Source organism: Polistes canadensis, unplaced genomic scaffold (assembly GCF_001313835.1).
Source record: "Polistes canadensis isolate GaletaPanama2010 unplaced genomic scaffold, ASM131383v1 scaffold_159, whole genome shotgun sequence".
Lineage (NCBI taxonomy): Eukaryota > Metazoa > Arthropoda > Insecta > Hymenoptera > Vespidae > Polistes > Polistes canadensis.
The window spans coordinates 151,388-157,766 of record NW_014569706.1 but is presented as its reverse complement, the minus strand read 5'-3'; the positions used below and the strand labels follow the sequence as shown (position 1 = coordinate 157,766).

At 38.3% G+C, this 6,379-nt stretch overlaps 1 long non-coding RNA gene across 1 annotated transcript in view; it reads right to left on the bottom strand.

The window, feature by feature from the left end:
• Positions 1–4,484: 4,484 nt before the first annotated feature.
• LOC106788986 overlaps positions 4,485–6,379 on the bottom strand; it is a 74,468-nt gene continuing 72,573 nt past the window's right edge. The window contains exon 3 of the long non-coding RNA XR_001381954.1: positions 4,485–4,704. This is a non-coding gene — a long non-coding RNA (uncharacterized LOC106788986). The remainder of the gene's footprint in view (positions 4,705–6,379) is intronic.

Here is a 6,379-nt window from a genome sequence, read left to right as displayed (position 1 = left end):
AAAAAGGAAGAATAAGCCTAAGTTTCGAATACATTTCTGAGTTTGCTATAACGGACGTTGTTGCTGTTGCCGACTGTTACACCGGACCGGAGAGAACACAGTGTTCTTTTCCTACGAGACGCGGATAGTCTAGCATGAATGAGAGAAAGAAAGAAAGAAAGAAAAAAATAAAAAAAGATAGATAAAGAGAGAGGGAAGAGGGAAAACATAAGGAAGGAAGGTAGACGAGAAGGGAGGAGAAGGAAGGAAGGAAGGAAGGAAGAAAAAAGGAAAGGAAGAAAGGAATTGTCGCTGCTGCTGTTGCTGGTGCTGCTAACAACCAACCAACCAACCAACCAACTTGCCGGCGAGCAAAATCGTGGCGCGCGGGTTCTTTTGTGACTCGTAAAAGTTCTCTCCTCTGAAACGGGCAACCACCGGTGCACGAATAATCGTAAAACCGGGCTGCAAACTGACAGGAAGTAGGTAGTAGGCTGGCAAGTTAGACTAGGTAAGAACGAACAGTATCTATCTCTTTTACTCTTTCATTCAGTCTTCCCTTCTTCCTCATCGAGATCTATAAGGCGTTCCACTCGTCTAAGTATAAGTGAAAGAAAAAGATAGATAGATGGAACCCGTCAAAATCAATTAACCTTCTAGATCGTTCTCATTTGCTCTTTTACTTTTTTTTTTTTTTCAAGCATCCGTTACCACTCGGTTATTACGAGTTGTAAAAATTTCGGCAAATATTTTTGACCGAAAAAATAAAAGAAAAAAGGAAGACAAAATCTCACCGATCGAGATTTGTTGGACCTATTTCGAGAATGAATGAAGAGGAAGAAATAATCTACGTGCACATTTGTGTGTGAGATAGAAAGAGAGGGAATAATAGAATGAGTAGGTGGTGGTTGTGTGACGAGACGAAAGGAAAGTCACGCGCAAAGAGAAAATATGTCAGCGGGAGGGAACCTTACACGACGACAATGACGACGACTACGAGTCGATATGCAAGAAACGCAGCAGCAGCAGCAACAGCAACAGCAGGCACCTTGCTGCTATGGGGTATATATGTCGTGGTGTATATATCGAGGAAAGTAGTAGAATACGCTGGCGCGTTGTATATCCGGTCTTGTCTTTAGTATGCAGGCGGTGTATTACTGTGGCGTATGGCTGTGTCCCGTCCGCGGTATGGGAGAGGAGGAGGGGGCAGCCAGCTTCCGATTCTGATTTATTGGAATCCTCCACTTCCGATATTTTATCCGATACCTTCACGTCCTTAAATCCCTTTCTTTCCTTTCCTTTTGTTTTTCTATCTCTTTATCGATCGATCTTTTCTCTATATTATAACGAATTTTTTTTTTATAGATAATTCGATCATTTTTTACATAACCGTATTATAATCAATACATTTTCAATTCGATTAGCATCTTATAGAATAATTTTCTATTTTTTTTTTCTTTAAAMCCTTATCGGTGGTCAACTGTTTTCGCGTGATTCTCATTAAATTGTAAGTTGTTTAATTATTTTATTCACTTTGTGTCTCGATATAAAATTGATTAGAAAAAACAATGCTATACAACTGGATATGTCAATTACACTGTTACGAATGCATAATTGATAAAGAAATTCTGCATAAATTTCGGAAAATAGCGCGAGTTTTGATATATTAAAAGGTTATGTTATCAATCACGTGACTCTACAGACCGTACCCGCCAAAGTACCGTTGTCACGTGACAGATGACTAAACGACAGATATAAAAAGGGTTTCATTTATTTATAATTCATCATAATTAATTCGCATTAGCATTTCTCCAATCATCGTGTTACGTCGTAATAATCGAGATCTATTTCTCGCTTACTCTTCTGTTCAAAAAAAAAAAGAAAACAAGAAAAGAAAAAACGATAAGACGAGTTGGCAATGATGACGTCAGTGGACCACCAGACAGTATGTCGCCTGCAACTCGTTATCAGTCAAAGCCGCACCTGCGTCTTCCTACACCCGTGAAGTAGTCACCACGTAGAAATAAAGAATGAAAGGTTAGGCGAATTGAATCTTCTCTTCTACTTCTAACCTCTCTGCTAAAGTCAGAAACGAATTCGATATCGAATTATGCGCTGACTTAGAAAACAACGGTGTCGTGTATCGGTCGTACCGATGATGTAACGCGGCTCTTTCGACGCGTTTCGAACCGCCGCTGTTGATCCTCCCCTCCCCTCCCCCTCCTGCCACCCTCAAACCCCCTCGAATCCCCCACCAACCCTTTCCCCATGCCATAATCACACAGCCGGAACCAAGGCCTTCGCGTAAGCGCCCTTTGTGGTCGTGCATGAAATGCGCTGACTTTTTTTCGCATACCCCTGCCCACTCTGTTCTTACTTTTTTTTTTTCTTGTTCTCTTCATACACCTGATCATCTTGAGATCATCCGACTTTCTTGGTATTCCGCGATAATAATCAACTAAATTTTTTGTCTTATTCTTAAGCCATTTGAAGAGCTCCTAACAATTGCAATCGTTGGAGAAACTGAATGATTTTTTCGCTAATGTTTAATTATTTTGATGAGAAAGAAAAGAATTTAGAATCAAGGTGGGTTAGAGGTAGAGGAAAAAATTGATAAGCTCATATATGTGTTCTCAGTACACACGGATTGTTTTTGTTAGACGCATATATGCGCTCGTAACATTCAAAGGGTCAAGTTAACTGTTTCTCCTTGTTAAAATTTGGACACGTTGGAATATCTTTTTGAGAGAAACTACTAATAATAATAATCGTGAATGTTTTTTAAATCAAAAAGTTACGTAAGAAGCTGTGTATTTTTTGGAAAAGAATATAATTCTCGAAGCAGGAAGCGAAGGTGTCGAAAAATAAGATCGATTTCGAACTCGAGGGCTCCGAGAATTGGGTCGGACAGCGTAAGGACGTCCAGTTACAGACCCGGAATCGTGAGGACGCGTGTTCATGATGCATAAATCGAGGGAACCGAGGCTAATGTATGATGAAAAGGTGAAGAGAGAGAGAGAGAGAGAGAGTATAGTTTCACGTTTGACCGCAGTTTCGTTGTGACTTTGCGGTTTACCCGAAAATACGCCTATCCTTGTTTTTCAGATTTACTTTGTGAAAGAAGATGAAGAGGAGGTGGAGAAAGCTTAAGGAACGAGGTATGTTGTTTGGATAGATAATGAATCACGTTTTTTGGGAAGGATTCTTCCTATTTGTTATTCGATAGGCCTTCTCCTAATTCTTCCTATTATTTTGTTCGTTCGTTCGTTTGCGTCAGGTTATAATGAAAATAATATCAAATAATAAAATACTTATTTAATTTAAGATGAAATTTTGTATCTCATTAATTATTGTAAAAATAATTGTTAATTAATGTAATCTATCAATTTTTCTTGCTTCTCAGCATTCGTATCATACAAATTCAAATATTATCTAAATATTTTGCTGACCATTGTTTATTTATCTGACACTTATTTTGTAAATTTTACGTTAATTAATTTATCCCGTAATATAAAATAAAAAACACTAAATCGGTTGACCTTGTTCAATTTCTATTAAACAATATTATTATCGAGAAGTGTTACGATAAAATATGGGAAAGTAAAACGATCCGAGTTGGCACGAGAATGATGAATAATTCGATTCTAAAGAAAAGGAAAAGATTATCGGTAAAAGATGAAATGAAATGACAAGAATCGGAAGAGCAGAAAAACATTGATAGATTCCGATAAGTAAAAGTAGAGAGATCTCTTTCGTGTGTTTGCCAACGACACGTAGAACCAACGATCGACGTCGTCCGTACCGCCGGAAGTACTGCCATAACTGCCTTCCGCTCGGTGTTCCCCCTTATCCCCGCTCATGCCCGATCCCACAAGCAGAAGTCACGGTGGTAATTATCGAACCATCGATGAGTTTGATCTTCCGTCGGGGGCCTTTACTTTTTGGGACTAACCGTTCACAAGGAGGAGAACAAATTTTCGTTCTTCCTAACGTTCGAGATCTTATGCGAATAAATAATCAAAACAATAATACAAGTAAACCATTCCTATAACACGGTAGATAAAAGTATCTACAAAAATAAAAAAAACTGATATGTGTATTTATGTAAACACGTAAGAAGTTATACTTCTTTACAGTACCAAAACGAATATAACCTCAATAACCTGAAAATATCGAACAACTTCGTGGTGTTGATTTTTCGGTCGTATCTAACCTCACTTTTCAAAACGCGCCAAAAGAAGTATAACCTCAAAAATGCTGTGCTATATTAGACACAGAATTCATTATTTTTGAAGGTAATTTAATTTTGTAAATATGTTCAAACAAAAATCAAATCCTGTTGCAATTCTGCAATGGTTTGTAAAATACATTTTTTGAATTGATGTTAATTTTTATCGCGTTATAACAAAATATATAAGAGAATTGTTTGAATTTATGAATCGTGTTAGATCAAAACCGTGTTTTAGGAGAGCTACTTGTATATATATAATACAATACTTACGAAATCTTCACGAAACAGCGAGGTGTGCGACAATGCTGTTTGCAATTGTACAATAATCTGCGATACGAGATCGAAATCCTTCAATTGTTCGATTTCCGGATCACTGTTGAAATCTTCTGCCGCAAGTCCGCAAGGATTCACCCACATAGGTGGGGAATCCTGTCGTCTTGATTTCAATGGTGCACCGTTAGCCGACGTCATGATCACTTGTATTACGATTAAACCTGAAATCAAACGATAACGTTGCAATGTATAAAATTCTGAATAAAACTCTAAATACACATGAATAATTAATTATTAAAACAAATTTTTTTGTACACAATAACATATGTAAGATCGTTAAAAAAGAAACTATTTGATTTTTGTTGTTTAAAATTCGTGATCACATACGATCGAATTATTTCTCATTCTTTCATCTCGGAAATATAATCATCGAATTAAGTACGGGAAATATTAAAGAAGGAATATGGGGCCCCAGGAGAATGCTGCGAAATTCAAGTGGAGCTTCCGGGCGTCCTGAGCGATTTGGGGTGGGGGGCTGGAGGGGGGTAAGAAAAAAAATGGAAGAAATCATCTCATATACGCTATTCGAAATCGAAGAGGGGAGGGTGGTGGTCGGTTGGTTGGTCATTTTTGGTCGATAGTAAGCGACCTAAATGGTAGATTTCGATCGGTCCCGTCTTATGATCATCCGGCAGTTTCGGAATCACCGTTGCTCGTCGAATTACGTCCCCGCGAATTCCTCGTCGCATTATTTCACGAGTTACGACCCTTGATGAGGGGCCTCGCCTTTTCAACGCTTGCTCCAACGGTGTTTGTCGATCGGCTACGACTAAGGACGACTAAGAGGACGACGCTACTTGCATTCTCTTCTTTTTCTTCTTCTCGTTGTTGTTGTTGTTTTTGTTTTCTTTCTTTGTTAATTTAATTTTTTCTTTTACTCAGTTTCACCTCGAACGCTGTTATATCGAAAAAGATTCGTGATCGAAAAGAAAATCGCGAGAATATGATTCGAAAAGTGTGGTAAACTCAAACACACACTTGCACACGCATGCAAACTCACTCCCCTCTCCCCCTCCAACCCTCTTTTGATCTCCCCTTTACCATTTACCATCGTACGGTAATTTTTATTTGGCGTAACGAGAAATCATAATTATATTACAACGTTACTTGCTTGCTTGCTTGCTTGTTTGATGTTGTTCACTGAGTGTGTAAGATAATTCTCATTTGCCGAGATAATTTTTCTCAAAATTATCCCCTTACACAGACACACAGACAGATAGACAGACAGACACAGATACTTTTCTTTATTTCTTTCTTTCAAACGACTACGAGACGAGTCTTATTCTTTCTTAACGGTTCCGCCGATCGTGCAGACACGCGGAAGGATGATTTAGGTGGTGGTTTTTTCTTTTTTTTTTGTTATTATGCTTTCTCGCAACCTTTTTCTTTTTCCTTTTCTTTTGTTTTTTTTTTTGTAAAAAGAAAACGTGTCTCGGCGATAGGTAACTTTCCAATTTCCGATCGGTGATGGTGGAGGAGGAGGAGGAGGAGGAGGGGGAGGAGGAGGATATGATGAGAAGAAGAGAGGTTTTAAAACATGCGCGCGCAAAGACGGCCTTGAAACGTTCGGGAGAAACATCCTTCGGTAGACGTAAGTACTCGTACGAAATCAAAATTTAATATTACGTGGACTATGGCACGATGCAACGCGTGCACGAGAATTAAAATGGTGGAGGGGAAGGAACGTTGAATTCGCATCGTGCATTTTAAATGAACGAGATACTACTTTGGAATATGGCCTACGTGTGTATATATATATGTATATATGTATATTGTTAATACAAGTAAATTTTTTGTTCGTATATTTGATTGAAATTCGCGTATTTTATTACGTTA